This window comes from Lygodium microphyllum, chromosome 26, assembly GCF_053477565.2.
Source record: "Lygodium microphyllum isolate KBCC chromosome 26, Lygodium_microphyllum_v1.1.10, whole genome shotgun sequence".
In the NCBI taxonomy this organism is placed as follows: Eukaryota; Viridiplantae; Streptophyta; class Polypodiopsida; order Schizaeales; family Lygodiaceae; genus Lygodium; species Lygodium microphyllum.
The window spans coordinates 60,040,264-60,060,358 of record NC_141160.1 but is presented as its reverse complement, the minus strand read 5'-3'; the positions used below and the strand labels follow the sequence as shown (position 1 = coordinate 60,060,358).

Here is a 20,095-nt window from a genome sequence, read left to right as displayed (position 1 = left end):
TTTAGTAGGGTTAGTTTAACTGAAGTAAGTAACTTAATTAAGGTTAGGTTTACTAATTAATGTTAATTAACTTAAATAAGGTTAGTCTAACTAACCTGAAGGTCAGTGAGGAGGAGGAGGAGGAGGAGAGCGAGGAGGAGGAGGAGGAGGAGGAGGAAGAGGAGGAGGAGGAGGAGGAGAGGAAAGGCGGTGAGGGCGGCGGCGAGGAGGGGAGGCTGCAGACGGAGAGGAGAGGGCGAAGCCTGGGCGGCGCGGGCGGAGGCCGCAGCGAGAGGCTGTAGACAGAGGGGAGAGGGCGGAGCCTGGGCAGCGCAGGCGGAGGCCGCGGCGGGAGGCTGCAAATGGAGGGGAGAGGGTAGAAACGCCGAGCGAGGGAGGAGACGTCAGAGGAGGACGCCGAAGGAGGAGGAATGGGGGGGGTAGGGGGGAGAAGGCGCAGAAGGAGGAGGAATTGGGGGGGGTGGAGGGAGGAGGTGAGAGGGTGGGGGAGATGGTTGGGGAGATGGTGGGGGAGGGTCGGGGAGAGAGAAAGAGGGGTAGGAGAGAGAAAGAAGAAGAAGAAGAAGAAGAAGAGAGAGGGGGTGGTGGGGATGCGGGGAGGTGCCCGTTGAGTTTTTTTTTTTAAATAAATAAAATTAAACAAATAAAATTAATGAATAAATGAATGAATGAATTGAGAAAGAAAAGAGAGGGAAAGGTGGGGGTAAAAAAAATTTGCGTTGGCGGAACCCGACGGGGCGGGGATGTCGACATGCAAGTCGCAGACGCGAAAGGGGCGTCTCGAGACACAGAAAAACGAAAACACACGTTCACGTGCAAGGCGAGGCACGCGAGAACACGAAAAACCAAGAAAAATTAATAACTCATAAACCGTTCGTCGAAACGAAAATCCGTAAAAAGGAAAAAGGGGCCAAGAGAGGAGGGAAAAATGATAGAAAAGTAAGACGGGGTGTCCGGAGGAAAATGAGGGCGTTCACATGGGAAAAATGCAAAAAAAACAAGCCCGAAAAACAAATACGGGGATTAATATCATAAAATTCGCTCATCAGAATGCAGGACAAAAAGAGTGTAGAACAATGTGTCCAACAATCCTATCACGTCAAAACACAGTTTCGACCGAGATAGGACGCGTTCACATGGGAAAAATAGACAAATGGCACACGAAAACGAGGTCGGAAATTAATAACAAAAAATCGGTTCACCGGAACAAAGGGTAGAAAAAAGGAAAAATGTGCGGGAATTAGGAGGGGTGCGCACACATGCAAAAAACACAAAAAATGGACTCGAAAACACATGGAAAAAATAATAACTAAAAATCCGACGGGCAAAATAGGGGGGAGAAAGAAAAAAAATGTGAGAAAAGGTGGACGGAACAGGCCGTCACATCAAATGGAAATTCCGATTAAAATACGACATGTTCACATAGAAAAATATAAAAAAGACGCACGAAAATAGCCCCGAAAACCCGGAAAAATTAATAACGGATGAACCGTGCATCGAAATGATAGGGAGTAAAAAGGAAAAATGTCAGCGAGAAAGGTAGGACAGGCTTGACTCATCAGATCAGAGTTCCGAAGCAAGTAAGATGCGTTCACATGGAAAACTGTCCAATTAACGGGAATGACTTCAAAAATTAATAACTTGAGAATCGTCTGTTGGAACAAGGGTCGATAAAAAGGAAAAATGGTCAGTTCAAAGGGACGAACAGGGCTATAAGTTTGGATTGGAATTTTTGCTGAACATAGGGTGCGTTCACATGGAAGGACAGCAAAATCAGGGAATGAAGGAAAACTGCAAGGGAACGGCCCCAAGGGTGGGTTGAAAATGGATGGGTGGGAGGGGAAGGGACCCAATCACGGTAAAAGCAGGGCAGGCATAGATGCATTATCAGGTTAAGGCAAATACAGAGGGGTATGCAATGTAGACGCGCAGGGACGCGTCCCCACACTTAAAACCTTAACGAATAGGGTTGACCGAGCAACAGGGACTTAGTACCACACAACAGACCAACCGCTAATGTCCCCACACTTAAAACATGACCGTCATTGACAACAGAAGGTGTAAGGTTAGAAAAACTTGGCCCATGTTGTTGAGAATCAAGGTTGACTGTCGATGGCACGTCCATTGTCGTGTGTCGGCTGCAGGAGGTACCAAGGTATCTTCATAGCACACATCCTTCGTGGCAGGGACCACGCGGCAGCACCCAGGGAGGCAGCTGGTTGAAGGAATCGCAAGAAATTCGTCGATGATGAGGGATATTACACTCAACTCACGATCACTCATATGGAATGAAAGAGCAGTCACTCACCCTATGACTAATATCACTCGAGAAAATGATGAGGAAACCTAGAGCTCACACCCAGTTTAGGACTCGACAAAAGAATGATGTAGAGGGAGTATGCCAGGGTGCACAATTGATGGTGCATTAGTGCGTCCAACCCGTCTGGCATAGGTGCAAGGAGAAAGGCCAGGGAGCCTTGTAGTGCAGTGTGTAGAACAGAATGATGTGTCATGTGTTGATGGCAGAAACCCAGCCCATGGGTGCATAGGGAAACATGAACGTACCTGACTCCAAAGGTCGTAACGTCCCTCAATCCTCACCTCTCGGTAATTGATTGAAGAAACTCCAATCACACTCAGCCTCATGCTCTGTTGAAAGATACAGAGGGCAGCCATGTCCTGAAACCCGTTGATGTAATCCTCACGGTCACTTGTGTAAAGGTTGTATGCCTTGTGCGCATTTGATGGTGCAACTGTGTATCCCGCCCAGTGCTGGCATACAGTGCAAGAAGGAAGGCCAGGGAGCCTTATAGTGCAGTGTACAAGAACAAATCGTGCTTTGTGCATTGAGAGGCCCATCCCGTGCGTGCAACACTCCGTTCACACTTCTCACCTCTCATTGGATTTGAAGGGAAATACTGGTCACTCTCCCCACCCTCTGTCTCACTCTTTGATAGATACAGAGGGCAGCCCATACTCATATCCCCATCCTGTTAGGATGAAAGCTCACATAACATACTGATTGCACTTGTACTCCCTGTAAGTTGAACATGAGAATCTTGTCACTTCAAACCCACCTCATGCAACTGAAACTTTATAAGTTCACACAATGAAAATACCAACAGAGCTGGAGTTAAAGACAGTTGATTTTCTAAACCATCACATAAACATCCCAAGTTGAAAGGTAAATATCTTTTCAAGGCACAATCTTCCATGGCCATGATACCACTTTGCCCAATCATGATTGCAAGACAAAAAACTTTAAAAAGATAATCCTCACAAAGTAAATTCCAAGTGCTAACTTTGAATGTCATATATTTCCACCACTTCATGTAGCACCATTGAACCTTTAAAATGAGATAGAACAATTGCCAAATAGCTTGCACTTCATAGAGCACTACTGAAGCCTGCATAATTTCTTCATGTACACACCACAAGTGATATACAAGATAAAATTATATGCTAATAGCTCACAATAAAAGAGTGGTTCTTTTTGCCAAAAATCAAGCCAAGAAACCCTAAAAACAATAATGAGACTCATAGAATCATAAAGTGCTCCATGAGGTAAAATGCCACAGGTTACTCCATGAAGCAACAGTGCTGGAATTTGAACCAAATTTAGTGCAACTGTAGGTTCCTATTCAACTTCATAGAGTACCTTAGCATAATTCGGTTGAACTAACCTTCCTAATCTAAATCCATTCACTGCAGGCTTAATAATTTCACCCTGTAAAGTAGTCAACACAAAAGTGCCTTGACCAACATCTTTCAAAACTTCATAGGGACCGGTGTACCTTAACTTTAACTTCCCTGGATGCTTCCCAAGCCACGAATTATACACCATAACCAAATCCCCTTCTTTGATTATCTTCTTTTTAATATGCCTATTAACCCATGCATGTCTTCTTGACTGCACCACCCCTTGAAGGTAGTGAGCTATAATCCGATCTTTCTCTAACTGCAACAACTTCTGCAGCCTATCATGAAGTGATTCTTCAGGGTACAACCTATAAGCAACCGCTATCCTCAAACTAGGCACCAAGAACTCCATGAGGACAATTGCCTCAAGTCCATAAACCAACTTAAAAGGAGTCAAGCCTGTTGACACCTTATATGCTGTACGAAAGGACCATAATACTGAGTCTAACTTTGTATCCCAATCTTTACGGTTATCAACAACAATTTTCTTAAGAATTCGGAGTAAAATCTTATTTGAACTTTCAGCTTGTCCATTTGCCTGAGGGTGATAGGGTGTAGACTTCTTATGAAATTTTAATTACCAATTATTAGGTTAAAGCGTTGCTGTAATCCGAATCCCGGACTTCGATACCCAGACTGGGTCTCTAAATGCAAGTTCATTTGTAAAAATTAAGGTGATGTGGAGCGCTTTTTTGCCAGCACGTGCTCATGTGACGGCTGGTTCATTTTAATTAAAAATATTAAAGTGCCTCTTAAGCGCACTCAGCGCGTGCTAAGTGAACGGCTGGTTAATTTTTAATAAAAAATGGTGTGTTTAGCGCGAATGCGCACGTGCCATGGTGGTGTTTAGGGTTCATTTTAAAAATTATTCGTGGATTTTGGGGTAGCGGAAAAAATAAAAATATAAAAGGAAAAATACCTGGTAGTGGGTGTATGTGAATGCAATGAATGCGCTCTCCTCAATCCAAAAAGGTATCTGGATTTTGTTTCGATATTTTTCAGTTCGTATTTTAAATGAAAAAGGATTTTTTAATGAATTTAGGTGTTTAATGAAGTATGTTTACAGCTTAGAAAATATGCCAAAAATAAGTAAAAATGTGAATAGAATTTTTAGGAATTGTGCTGCAATTAATTTGGAATTTTTTAGTATTTTTAATGAATTTTTTCATTTTGTGGGTATTTTTAAAAGAATTTTTAATTTTAAAATGGTCTAAAGTTTTTTTTTCTGAAATTGTAGTTCAGAAAAAATAGTGCAATTTACTGCAGAAAGATTGGAAATTTTTCAAGATGTGTCTGTAAATTTTTTGTGAATTTTTAAGTGTTTTTTAATGATTTTTTTTGTTAATTTTCAATGTTTGTTTGTTTTTTTTAAAAAAGGTTTGCGGGTAGTTGAATTAAAAATCCGGGAATATACCCAGAAATAGGCTGCGTGGCAGCTGCGTGTGAACAGCCAGCTAACGATCTCCCGCACCCGCACACGAGCAACCACACGAACAACCACACACGCGTATCAAAGGACGAGAAAAGGGGCCGGCGGGTTCTGCGGGTTGTGGTTGGGTGCGGCTGGGTGGGACGGGGGCGTATGAGGGGTTTGCCAGTGTTGGGTTTCTGCAGGGGAACAGGGGCTTATGGAGGGGTTTGGTGGGTGGGTTATCTGCGGGGGAACAGGGGTTTGTGTGGAGTTTGGTGGGTTATCTGCGGGTGAACAGGGGTTTATGGAGGGGTTTTCAGTGGTGGGGTTTCTGCGCGGGGGGGGGGGGGGGGGGAACAGTGGCTAGGAGGGTGGGGGTTTGCTGCGGGTGTGCCTGTGGGGGGGAAAGGGGGCTTAGATGGGTTAGTGGGTGTGTGTTTGTGGGGGGGGGGGGGGGAAGGGGGGCTTAGATGGGGGTTTTGTGTGTTGGTGGTGGGAAAGGGGGGCTTAGAGGGGTGTATTGTGGGTTGCAGGTGGACATGTGGCACAGGGCGGCAGGGTCAACGGCAGCATAGGGCGGACAGGACGCGGGCATCACGGGCCACGTCAGCGAAGGCGGGTGAGTAGGGGCCACAGAGGCGGGCGACGGCGGCTGATGGCGGGCAGGGCCACGAGGGAAGGCGCGATGGCGGCTCGGGGCGCAGGGAGGACAGGGCGGCGTAATGGCGGCGTAGCGGGCTCCACGTTAGCGGCGTCCACGGCACAGGGCAGTGGGCGTGAACGCAGGGCACAGGGCGCTGAAGTCGCATGGCGTAGTGCAGGAGGGCGGCGCAATGGCGGCACGGCGGCGGGCGCACATGCGGCGTGGGGCACGTCACGACGGCCAGAGGGAGGAGGTAGGGCGCTCGTCGGGCAGGCAGGGAGCAGGGAGGAGACCACAGGGCGCAGGCGACCACGAGGCGACGGGGAGGAGGCCACGTGGCGGCGCGATGGCGGCTGCAGAAGAGGAGGCAGGGACAGGGGAGGGCCACAGGGCCGTACGTCAGCGGCGAAGGGGGAAGGGGCAGATGGCGTGGAGGAGAGGAGTGAGGGAGGAGAGGAGGAAGAGGGGAAGGAAAGGAGGAGGAGGGGAGGGAGAAGATGGAGATGAGGAGGGAGCAGGGAGATGGAGATGAGGAGGGAGGAGCCACGCATGGAACGGGAAGAGAGAGAGAGGGAGGGAGGCAGTTGGGGGGGGGGAAGGGGTCGGGGAGAGAGAAGGGTGGGGGGGATAGGGAAGGGTGTAGGGGGGTGGAAAGAGTGGGAGGGCCCATGGGATGGGGTGGGCATAGGGGAAGGGGCATAGGGAATGGGCAGGAGCCCATGGGAGGTGCCCGGGGGAAGGGGTAGGGGAATGGGCAGGGGCCCATGAAAGGGAATGGGCGGGGGGCCCATGAGAGAAAGGCGTACCCCTGTCCCGCGCGCGTGCACGGGGCGGGGTAAAAAAATTTACTGTGACGGGATCGAAAGAGCGCGCGCCGGGATGTTGGTACGGGACACGTGGACATGACCGGAGCTCGTTAAGACACGTAAAATCGAAAACAAGTGCGTTCACGCGCGGGACGAATCGCGCGAAAACACGGATAAATAAAGAAAAATTAATATCTCCCAATCCGGTCATCAAAACGAAATATCGTAAAAATAAAAAGTTGGCAGGACGATAGGGGGAAGACAGAGAAAATGTGCAACGGGGGTTCCAGGGGGTAAAGGGCATTCACGTGCAAAAAACACAAAAAATGGGTCCAAAAATGCAATTAAAAATTAATATCAAAAGATCCGTGCATCGGAACGAGGTGCAGGAAAAAGGAAAAATGCGCAGAAAGACGTGCCCGACAATCCTATCACATCAAAACATAGTTTCGACTGAGATAAGATGCGTTCACGTGGAAAAAACCCAAAAAATAGACCCAAAAATGGGATCGAAAATTAATATTGGACGAACCGCTCACCGGAATGTCATGTAGTAAAAAGGAAAAATGTCCGCAAGAAGGGGGGTACAGGGTTGTCATGTAAAAACACAGTTTCGGTGGAAGTAGGAGGGGTTCACATGCAAAAAACACCAAAAATACACTCGAAAACACATTGAAAAATTAATAATTAAAATTAAAGAAGGCAAAAGAGGGTGAAGGAAAAAGGAAAAAGGTGGGGGAGAGCGCGGTGGACACGACTGTCAAATCAAATTGGAATTTCGATGCAAACAGGGCAGGTTCACATGGAAAAATGTCAAAAAGACGCATGAAAAAGTCTTAAAAAACCGTAAAATTAATATTGGACAAACCGTGCATCGGAACGACATGGAGTAAAAAGAAAAAATGTCAGGGGGAAGGTGGTTGTCAGGGCTATGATGTCAGATCACGGTTCCGAAGCAAGCAAAGCGCGTTCACATGGAAAATCGGCTAATTTTCACAAAATGCTTCAAAAATTAATAACTCGAAAACTGTGCACCGGAACAGGGTTAGCTAAAAAGGAAAAATGGTCAAGTCAAAGGGAAGAACAGGGCTATAAGGTTGGATGTGGATTTCGGTGAACATAGGGTACGTTCACAGGGCAGGATAGCAAAATTAGGGAATGAAGGAAAACTACAAGGGAACAGCCCCAAGGGTGGGTGAAAAATGGACAGGTGGGTGGGAAGGGACCCCATCAAGGTAAAAGCAAGGAATGGCATAGAGGCATTAGCAGGTTGAGGCATATGCAGAGGGGCATGCAATGTAGACGGGCAGGAATGCGTCCCCACACTTAAAACCTGAACGAGTAGGGTTAACCGAGCAACAGGGACCTAGGACCACGCAACAGACCAACCACTAACGTCCCCACACTTAAAACATGAACATCACTGAGAAACAGGGTGTAGGGTTAGAAAAACTTGGCCCATGTTGTTGAGAATCAAGGTGGATTGTCGATGGCCCTTCCTGTGTCGTTGTCGGCTGCAGGAGGTACCAAGGTTCACTCCAACACACGTTCGTCATGATAGGGACCATGCGGCAGCACCCAGGGAGGTAGCTGGTTGAAGGAATCGCAGGAAATTCGTCAATGATGAGGAATGTTGCACGCAACTCACAGTCACTCATATGGACTGAAAGAACAGTCACTCGCCCCATGACTAATATCACTCGAGGAAGAATGATTGAAACCCATATCTCATACCCGGTTTAGAAATCGACAAGAGAATGGTGCAGAGGAAGTATGCCAGGGTGTACAGTTGATGGTGCATCAGTGCGTCCAACCCGTCTGGCATAAGTGCAAAGAGGAAGGCAAGGGAGCCTTACAGTGCAGTGTACAGAACAGGGTGACGTGTCCTATGATGACGGAGACCCATCCCGTGGGTGCATAGGGAAACGGGAACATACCTAACTCCAAGTGTCGTAACGTCCCTCAATCTCACCTCTCGGTAATTGATTGAAGAAACTCCAGTCACACTCAACCCACCCTCTGTCTCACACTCTGCTGATAGATACAGGAGGGCAGCCCTTTCCTGAAACCCATTGATTTAATCCTCACAGTCACTTGTGCAAAGGTTGTATGCCTTGTGCGCATTTGATGGTGCAATTGTGCATCCCGCCCTGTGCTAGCATATGGTGCGAGAAGGAAGGCCAGGGAGCCTTATAGTGCAGTGCACAGAAACAAATTGTGCTTTGTGCATTGAGAGGCCCATCCTGTGCGGGCAACACTTCATTCACACAGCTCACCTCTCATTTGATTTGAAGGGAAAAGACTGGTCACTCGCCCCACCCTCTGTCTCACACTCTGTTGATAATTACAGAGGGCAACCATACTCACTTCCCCATCCGGTTAGGATGAAAACTCACATCACTCGATTGTTTGTCGATGAAGAGCGAGTCATCAGTTGTTGAAGAGGCGTACCAAGGGAGGTAGCCATCAAATCGAACGTCGTGTTGGATAGGAACATAACGTCTGCTAGAGGAAAGTTAGACGTTCTGTAGAAAGACCCAGGACACAGCGTACCAAGAGAGGCAGCTTCGGAACTGGATCCTGGGGATATCAATTGATGAATCCACTTTCTGGACTGCTGGGTGTTGCCACCTTTTCCACAGCCAGCTTCTCGCCCAAGGGTGTTTAGCACATTTTCTTGGAGCGAGGCCTGCTATGACAGGGAATTGCTTCCTTTTCTCCCATAATAGCTTTTTCATTTTTCTTGTTTTTTTTCTTTTTTTTTTCTTGTTTTCCCCTATTCCCGAGGGTGTTTCCACCTTTTCTCGAAGAATAGGTCGACATGACAGGGACCTAAGTCCTTTTCTCCCATGATCGATATGTATATTTTTTTCTTTTTGTTTTTTTTCTATTCCAATTAAGCAAGGGAATGGTAGAAATACCATTTGTCAGAACCCACCTCGCCACTACCGCTGGTGGAAAATAGAGGATAAGAGATCAGGGCTGGAAGGTGGAGCTGAGGGGACAGAGGGTTGTGTCCACTTCATCAGAAGTGGCTGAAGAACGGCTATCAGAAGTAGCATCATAAGAGGTACAGTTCCACGCCAATGAGGGAAAGGATCAGGTGACCGTGATTGTCAAGATCCCCAAGGAGGGAAGTACTTCTTCAGGCGATATCCATTGATCAGGAAGGGATCATCAGAGGCATCAACGGTCTATACTTGGACAGAGCTGTTAGGATTGACAGCAAGTACCTTATATGGGCCTATCCACCGCTGTTGGAGCTTGCCAGGAAACTTGCCAAATCGTGAATCATAGGCTAGGACCAAATCACCTTCTTTGAACTCCTTGTGCTTGATGAAGCTATCATGGTAAGCCTTACATCGAGCTTGCGTGGCTTCCATGCACTGTAAGCCATCCTGCGAGTTTCATCCAAACATTCCAGGTGCAGGAGACGGCGTTGCAGTGAATCATCATCCCCCAAATGCTCTTTGATGGCCACTCTCAAAGAGGGCAATTCCAGTTCAATAGGGAAAACAACTTCTGTACCATACACCAGCTAAAAGGGTGTCTGTCCTGTTGCTGCTTTATGGGAGGTTCTGTACGCGCAGAGGGCCTCTGTAAGTCGATCATCCCAGTCACGACGATGTGCGGCAATTGTTCTTGTCAGGATCGAGCAAAGGATGTGATTCGTGACTTCGACTTAGCCGTTGGCTCTGGGGTAATAAGGAGTGGACTTGCGATGGTGGATCTTATATAGCTCTGTCAACTCTTCCATGACTTTATTAATGAAATGAGTGCCTCTGTCACTTACCAGCTCTAAGGGACTGCCAAAATGGGTGATGATATTCTCGTACATGAACAGAGCCACGCTGTTATTATCGTCCCGCTTTAGGGCTTTAGCTTCACACCACTTTGTGACATAATCCGTACATACGAGGATGTATCTGTTCTGTTTCCTTCTGGTGGGAGGATCGATTGGGCCTATGAAGTCGATGCCCCACTTCTCAAACGGCTTTAGGGGAAGAATGGGTTGCAGTGGCATAGCACTTGTTTTCGTGGGTTTCCCCATTCTCTGACAAGCATCACATCTTTTACAGTAATCATAGGCATCCTTGTGAATGGTCGGCCACCAGTATCCTGCTAGCAAAGCCTTCCTGGCTATGGCTTCTCCTGCAAAGTGGCCTCCACATGGCTCGTCATGGCAAGCCTTCAGAACAATCCCAATCTCATCTCCTGCAACACATCTTCTGAGCACTTCATCTTTGCCTTTCTTGTATAATGCGCCGCCTAGCAGGGTGTAAGGGGATGATTCTAACATAAGCTTCTTCCTTTCCCGACTAGAAATGCCAGTGGGATACTGTTGGGTTGCCAGCAGATTGGCAATGTCTGCATACCAGGGGGTTACAGTTTCTACCAAGAATAGGGAAGCATCAGGGAGGTCTGGATCATCCTGCTCCTCGTCTGCAATTTGTGGGATACGCGACAGATGATCAGACAGAACATGGGAACGACCAGGTTTGGTAATTACCTCAAAGTCAAACTCCTGGAATAGAAGGAGCCATCTCATCATGCGTCCTTTCACGTCTGCTTTGTTCATCAGTAAGGACAGGGCCTCATGATCCACATAAAATTTAAAGTGGGTAGATAGTAGGTAGTGGCGGAACTTCTCTAGAGCAAACACCATTGCCAAGCACTCCAGCTCTGTCACTGTGTAGTTCCGTTCCCTATCAGTGACTTTTCGGCTTGCATAATAGATGGGTTGATCCAGCTTCAGGAGCCCTTCTGACATAGGACAATGCCTAGCCCTTCAATTGATGCATCAGTGTGTACATGAAACTCCTTCATCCAATCAGGAGGTTGCAGAATGGATGCCTCAATCAGACACTGCTTCAGAGTGTTGAAGGCTGTGTCACATTCTTCTGTCCAAGTAAACTCTGCATCTTTCCTCAGAAGCTTGTGCAAGGAGGTTGCCTTTGTTGCAAAATGAGCTATGAACCTTCTGTAGTAACCCACATGGCCTAGGAATCCCCTCAACTGTTTGAGGTTGGTGGGTGCTGTCAGAGCTGCAATCTTTTCGATCTTTGCAGGGTCTGTTGATATCCCTTGTGCAGAGACAATGTGGCCCAACAGAACTCCAGAAGAGACCCCAAATATGCATTTGTCGGGGTTGAGGGAAATCCCATACTCCCGGCATTGGTCAAAGCATTGTTTCAAATGTCCCCACTGTTCACAGATCAAACTATAGACACAGAAGTCATCCAAATATACCTCAATAAAGTCGTGCAGATACTTTTGGAATGCGGCCACCATGACTCGCTGGAAAGTAGCAGGGGCATTGCAGAGCCCAAACGACATTACTCAATAAGCGTAGGTCCCCCATTCTGTGGTGAAGGTTGTTTTGGATTGGTCTTCTTCTGCGATCTGCACTTGGTTGTATCCACTAAATCCATCTAGAAGGGAATAAAGCTCATGTCATGCCACTGTGTCCAACAGTTGGTCTATGAAAGGAATCGGAAAGTGATCCTTCTTCGTCTTGGAATTCAACTTGCGGAAATCAACACATATACGAAGCTTGCCATTCTTCTTGGGTACAACCACGATGGGTAAAACTCATTCACTATTTGCCACTGGATAGATGAACTCAGCTTCCAGAAGCTTCAACAGCTCTGCTTTCACCAATGTGGAATAATTCGGGTTCATTCGCCTCTGTCATTGCCGTACTGGCTTGGCATCAGGCTCCAAGTCAATATAATGCTGACATATTGTGGGATCAATCCCCTTTAGGTCTTTGTAGAACCAAGCAAACACGTCCAAATTCTCTTTCAACAAGTTGTACAAGGTTGACAACTCCTCTTCTGGGAGGCTCCTACCCACCTTCAAGTGGCGTTCAGTGCCATCTACATCCAGAAAAGTTAACTGCCTTTCACCTTCTACTTCATGGATGAAGGTCCCGCGGACTGCTTCTGGATACCGATCCGACTCCTTCAAGGGGGTGGTGTCTTCTTCTGGTGTCCGACTAGAACCAAATTCTTCTTTTGGTGGAGACTTAGGTTGCTCCTTGAGGTGTTGAAATGGGATTAGAGCCGTTTCAGGTTTGGTTTCAAGATTAGTTACCTCTGGGCTTGAAGACTCATCTTCTGATGAAGCATCCAGGAACGTCACATAACAGGGACCCTCTAATGCCTGTTGGGTTTGTGGGACTGGTGCTTGTTGGCACGATGCATCATCATCATCTTTTCTGGGCAATGTGAGGTTGGGTTTAAAGGTATCTAGATCTCTGACCAGATCGTATTCCTTAATAGGATCCACTGGCTTCTCTAACCGATTAGCGAATGGGGCAATACCCATTTTCATTTTCCTTCTTTCTTCCAACAGGGGCATCATGGGAACTTCTTCTGCCACTTGTGGCACTTCCTCCTCTTCTATTTCCTGGACCTCTGGTCCTGTCTCTGTGACTCTCTGTGGCACTGTAGTGCTCTGTACGGCACTGTCAGGCTCTGTTCTGTTCTGTTCTTCTGGTGGAAGATTGAACTTCACTGTTCTGGCAGGATGATTATTTTCTTTCTGGATAGGTGGTTCCTTCTTCTTTGCATGCGTGATGGCAGCAACTTCCAATTCCACTAAATTGGAGGTAGGCTCTTGGGCCTTGGCTGAACTATTAGTAGCACTGTTTTTCACTGGGGCTGGGCTTGGACAGACTTTTGCAGTGTGGCCTTCTCCTTTGCATCGACTGCATAAGGGCTTATAATCCACTGACCTTCTGGGATTTGGACAATTTGGTGAAATGTGTCCCTTTTCTCCGCATCTGTAACACTCCACTTCTGATCTCTGACCACAGCCAGACTGTCTTCCTCTGTAACTTTGAGAGGGAAACCTCCTTGGACCGAAATTAGGACCAAACTCTCTAGGCTTGGGTCCAATATCCTGTGTTGTCATTTTGGATTCCAGCAAGTTGAATCTTGAGTCTTTTGCCTTCCTTCTCCTATCATGCATCTCCTTTAGAGAGCAAATATCCTCTGTATGGTTCTTCCGCAAATAGTAGGAACAGAAGGCTCCAGGAATGGTTGGTTTTTGTGTACATTCACTGGCTAAATGGCCTGCTTGATGACACTTACCACACGAGTGTGTTATTTTTGCGAGCTTTTGATTTCGTGCTTTTGCAATTGAAATTGATTTTTAGAGCTTTTTGAAACAACCTTGGATGCTTTCTACAAACGACATGTCATGCACTACTGCTATTCTTTAACATAAATATATATTGCGCATCATGCATGCATCATCATTTGGGAGCTCCCAAGGAGAATACTAAACCATTCACAATAAAGGGAGCAATGGTGTTGAATTATCACAACAAATAATAACATTCCAAAGTTTTGCATTACCCAAAAGGAGTACAATATCTAGAAAGGTTCCAAGATTGCTACGCCTTGATCGATCTTCATGTAACAAAAAGGACATGTCACACCCTAATGAAGTGCATGATGATGAGTCCTCCAGAACAATGAATGAGCCATGCTTACTTTGGGCTTCCTACACAACAGGGCATATCTTACGTGTTTGCCCTAACACAAAGGCAAGGTCAGTGGGGGTTAGTGCAGGCTGATGTATGACCATGTGCTCCTTGGGTTGAAGGCCAAGTATGTGCATGTACACATAATACATATGTTTGCAAGCAAGAAATGCCTTTTGGGTAGATTCTCTTTTTTGAAAATCAGGACAAGTGCACCTAGGCTCTTCTTTGATGTGCACATCATAACAACTCTCTGTCAAGACTCGAAATACTGAATGTTGTCTCTCAAGTTGCACTACCTCCTCCAAGAATGTCACAGCCATGCAACCAGCTGCCTCTATTCTCTTTTGTGCATCTTTGGAAATTCCATGTCTCCACTTGCGTCTTCTCCCGCTTGAACCACATTCTGTAGAAATAGGAGGTTTGCTCTTCTCGTTCCTTGGTGGTGCTGTAAAGCAGGCAAACTTGAAACCAGCCTGTCTTAGGCTGCTACACTCTTCCTTCGATATATTTGTTCCTATATCAACTGGCCACAAAGATGGAACAATTGGTGATGCTATCACTTGTTTCTGCACAGCGTTTGTATGCTTGACATCATGATTACAGAACCATATCCATTGTGCAATGGCCTTGTTCTTATAGGCTCTCTCAGACCAAAAGCATGGCGTGACTAACCCCACTTGCCGACTCTGTAATTTTCTGTTGCAATTCTTTCTACCCTCCATACCAAAACACTTTCTCGCACAGTTAGGTGGTGTCCTTCGTAAAGCCCACTCCTCCTGTGCCACTTCTACCTCTTCTATGTGGGTTGATGTTTCCGCATTTGGTGCACTTACTCCACTTGCAAAGGGCTTGATTGGTATCTCCTCATCCTCTTGGATACATATCTCTTCCATCTTTCCATCGTCAAACTGTATATTCCGCGGCCTACCCCTGATTTTCCTTTGCCTTGACTCCATCACGTACCCCAGTCTATGAGAACTTACAGTTGCTCCACCTCCCTTCTTTTTTCTTTGCACAGTCTCCCTATCACCTTGCATTATAGGCTCCTCGTACAAAGGACTTCCAGCTACAACACCTTGCAACGCACGTGCAACAGAGGTGGGATTTGGGGATTCCCTTTTGCTGTCACTAGCCAACAAAGACTCCATAGAAGGCCCAGATCCAATAAACCTGCCTGTGGTATAGCCCAACCTCTTTGCACATTGAATATATGCATTCAAAACATCACTAACACATGCATCATAAAGTGATATCTTTCATTTTCCACCCTCACCTGCTAACCAACTAGCATACACACTTTTTGATAAGTTTATGCTTGGAATTTGAGCATGTTCCCAAGGCCTTTTGTTAGCCTGCGGAGTCAAATCCAAAAATAGAATCAGTAGCTCTCCCCATTGCTACATTGTGCAACAAATCTTAATGAGCTGGAAAAAATGTCACACTTACATGAGATTCAATTCCTCCCCAGTGGGCAATTCTTTGCTCCCACCATTTCAATCACCTATCCAAAGCCTTGATGTGTTCCTTGTTTACATTTCGTGCCCACCAATCTCGGATAGCAGAGGCCTGAAGTGAGGCTAGTTGAGCTGTCATTGCTAGCCTCCATGCTTCACACAATTCAATGTGGTGCATTTGTTTATCCACAGTGACTAATTTCTTGGTATGCTTTTGCAAACTTTGCTCCCAATGAAAAAGTCAAGAACGCTCCCTCCCTTCCATTATGTTATGAGGCCCTCCATTGTACACAGCCCTTATTGCCATCCAATTCGCACTTGCCTCATTGGAAATAAATCCAGCAAAGTCAGGTGGATCATGGCCACATTGAACCATGACAGAATTCAAATTTCTCCAAAACAGGATTTGAGACTCTTCGTCCTCCTCTTTAAATTCACATATTGTAATTACCTGTAATGCTCTCATGCTAGTTCATGATTGATACATTAGTATAGTGTTCATTAACAACAATTTAATTTCAATAAAAGCTTTAATTATGTTGCCACATACCTGTGATCATAAACTGAACAAGACATAGTTGCCCACCCATCAATCCTATGGGTATGATCAAAGTGCACCCATGCACGTCGTAAATCTCCAGTCCCTATTTGCCTCATACGGTTCACTAAGTCCACCCATGATGCTGGTCCCTTGGTGGACATTTTAAACAAGTAGCACTTCTCCTTGGCATCACCTTGTCCTGGAAATCTACTTCCATGGAAAAATGGGAAGACACAATGTTTTTGCAAAAGAAGTATGTTGTCATACCCATCACCAACCACCTGACCTTGTTTGGCTCTCTCTTGTGAAACAATGCCTTTGAACCTATGTGTTTATTAGAGGGTTATTTCAAATGCAGGACATACATTGTAAGCAAATAATAATAATGCACAAGCTTACCCTTTATTCTGCACAAGTGGCATCATTTCTTCTAGAAAATGAATAAGGTCCACCTCAGTCGCCTCCGACTCGTCTTCTTTTGTTAAAGATTCAAACAACATCTGCCGAGTGACTAGCATCTGTATTTTTCGTGGGCCTCCCTTTTCGATCTTTAGGACCATGATCACAAGCCTCCGCACCTTGTCAAGGGTTGCCCTCTTTGTACCATGTTGAACACTGTGAGCGTGCTCCCCAACATGGATCACCAAATGTGTCATTGTAGGATCCAGTGGCAACACATAATAGATCATGCATTTGCAAATGGCTGCACAAGTAGCAACATTTTGACAATAGTGACATGTTATCTTGGAGTTTCCCTCACTTGCAGGATAACCGATGCTCACGGTTCTATCCAAGTGACCATGGAAAAAAACATCATTGTATTTTCCCTCTGTTATGTAGTAAGGACAAGTGATCCTGAGACATTGAAGACTTCCAAGACAATAGCTCAAGCGCACAGTGCACTTAATTGCCATATTTGTTTGTGAGGGCCGTGACCACAGGTGACCATCATATTTTTGTTCCATACCCATCATTCATTTCTTGCTATGTGTGGCTGGAAGCTCAAAAGAAATTGTGCCATTATACTCGATTGGGAGCTCATCCACCCTTCGTGGAGGTCCACAGAGCGCTAGTAATTTTTTCAATCTACCCGTTCTAGCTTTCTCCTCAATGAAGGCTGCAATGGAGTTATCATAGGAAGATAAGTCCTTGCTTTGGCTGCCCACACATAGGTCCTCCTCGACATTTGTGTCATGTAGATCCTTATGGATCCCTCCGTCATTGCATGCACCTATTGAAATTGTTACTTCATCAACATCCTTCTTGTTATCTGAGGGTATGTCAAGACACACTGGAGTTGATTTGCTACAACCAGGAGTACAATCAATGTAGTTGTCAATCTCATCTTCTATTGACTCAATATTGTTAGAGATGCACATAGTCATTTGAGTGCATGATAGAGTAGGTGGCTGATAATGTACTATCAATCATATAGTGCGCATGCCCTTGATGATCCCATCTTGGAGACACAGTGACGTTGTTTGCTCCACCATCATTCTCTATGACGGCTTGCAACCCCTGGAATTTTTGTGTTGGAGGCAATAGATTCTGTAGGTAGTACTCACTCAAAAGAACCTCTCCATTTCTTAATGAAACCCTGTGCTCTAAGCAATCACTGGCTAGTCTCCATGTCAAAATAGCAAAACTCGACATGTTGTGCCCTCTGATGGGTTAGTATTTGATGAAGAGAAGAAAACTCTGAATAGAGCTCACAGTGTGTATTTGATGAAGAGAAGGCAACAGTTCACCGTCGAATGACTGTGTAGAGAAAAAAGGGAGGCATGGAGGAAGTTACAAGAGGGTTAGAATAACCTCGAAGCTATAGCAACTGTCACTACAAGTAGAGATGACTAAATAATGAATATGCACACTCATCAAAATTTAAGAGCCACAGTCATTCATCAACATTTAAGAGTAATAATAAATAAGCATAATCATCAGAAATCAAAAGAAAAATTTACGACTCAATCACCCACCATCCTTCACCTTTATTGCCCTCTATCATTCTGACTATATATCTAACTAAATAACCAACTATGCATTCATAATTAAGAGCTCTCGCCCCATGATTTTGTCAAAATAATGTTGTAAATTAGATTAAATTAATATTTTAAAAATTTATTTATGTTGTATTAATTAATTATTTATTTAACGATTAATTAATTACCTAATTACATAATTACCTAATTATTTAATTATTTAACGGCTAACTAACTTACGAGAGAGAGATTAATTAGCTTATTAATTATAATAATTCTAGGAGCGATGACGAGAACATTAGCTTTGTCCTGAGCACTCTGATTGTGCTCATGATATGGACTATGACAATTGACTATGTAGCTTGACCTACTGTCAACGTTCGAGGCTTTGGAAGATTCAGATGAATATCGTTGGGTGCGTCAGATTCGTGAAGTGCTCGGTGCTTAAACGTTGGCAAATTCAGTGCGCGAGCAAAGTGCCTCTCTTCTTTATTAGGGTTATTAAGTATGGCGAAACTCTCTTCCTCAACTCTCTCCACTCTCTTTGCTCTCTCTCTCTCTCTCTCTTCTCTCCCTCTCTCTCTCTCTCCCTTCTCTCCCTTCTCTCTTTCTCCCTTCTCTTTCTCTCTTCTCCCTTCTCTTTCTCCCTTCTCTCTTTCTCCCTTCTCCCTTCTCCCCCTCTCTCCGTCTCTCTCTCTCGCGACACACACACACAAGAACTCTCTCCCCCCTCCTCAGACCTGCAGCCTGAATGCCCCGCAGCCCCTGCCCCACAACTCCTGCCCATTGACAGAGAGACTCCTAACGTTGAGGTATGCCTCTCTGAAGCTCCATTGTGTCCGTTAGCGTGGCGTGTGTAGCTCCAAGCAACTTTGTGCAGCTCCGCGTCCACGCAACCATTGACAGAGAGACTCCTAACATTGAGATTGAAGCCCCCCAATCGTCCACGTCCGCGCAGATGATGGGTGGGCTTATGCTCCGTGTCCATGCAACCGTTGACACACAGGCTCCAAACATTAAGATTGAAGCCCCCCAATCATCCGCGTCCGCACGGACGATGGGTGGGCTTATGCACAAGCGTCATCTCTCCCATGTGGCGTCATCTCTCCCTGTTAGCGTGGCGTCATCTCTCCCGTGTGGCGTCGTCTGTGACCTCAGCTCTCCCATTTGGCTTCGTCCGTGACCTCAGCTCTCCCGTGTGGCTTATGCACGACGATGGGTGGGCTTATGTACAAGCCCCCCAATCGTGCGCGTCCGCGCGAACGATGGGTGGGCTTATGCACAAGCCTATTTTCATTGAATTTTCTAAATTAAAGAGGTTGATTGTGCTATTAACCTTAAAGAGATTGATTGTGTTGTTAATCTTTAACCTTAAAGAGATTGATTGTGTTGCTAATCTTAAAGAGATTGATTGTGTTGTTAATCTTAAACTTGGTTGATTGTGTATCTATTTACAAGTGTGTAGAGAAAGTTATGGCACCTAAAAGAGTGCTTAGAAAGAGAAAGAAATGTGTGTCACCTCATAGTAGCCGTGAAGTCTATATGAAGCTACGTTCAGGATGTGTTCCTAGGCAGATCTTAGAGCAAGAAGCATCATCGCATTTGAGATCAGTGGACACTCCTTCAACAAAGAAAGGATGTGGTCCAAAAAGATGTGTCTACATTGATGACGAAGCACAAGTGGATGGGGACTCCAATACAATTGACGGGGTTGCGGAGCACACAGGTAGTCACTTATGTGTCCATTTCATTTACATATGACTCTTTGTTCAGTGTTATGTATTATATATGATTGGTTTAATGCTACTGTTTTTTATTGTTACTTATTAATATCTGCTCCTATAGAGACTAATGTGCAGCATGATAGTCTAGATGACAAAGAAGAGGTGAGTGGTGATAGTGATCAAGGGGAGAATGATGATGAAAAAGAAAAGAAGCACTCAAGGAACTTAGGCAAGCAAGTCTCTCTAGGACTGATGAAGGATGTGCTGAGTCAATTTTATATAAAAAAGAGGACGCTGCCTCCTCTTGTGCCTCTTTGCAGATTAGTGGCTCATGAGGCAGTCA

The 20,095-nt window shown here is 45.6% G+C and overlaps 1 pseudogene; it reads right to left on the bottom strand.

Annotated features, from left to right (window-relative positions):
* The window catches only part of LOC148013316 (uncharacterized), a 74,606-nt pseudogene extending 57,997 nt beyond the window's left edge, over positions 1-16,609 (bottom strand).
* Positions 16,610-20,095: the final 3,486 nt, after the last annotated feature.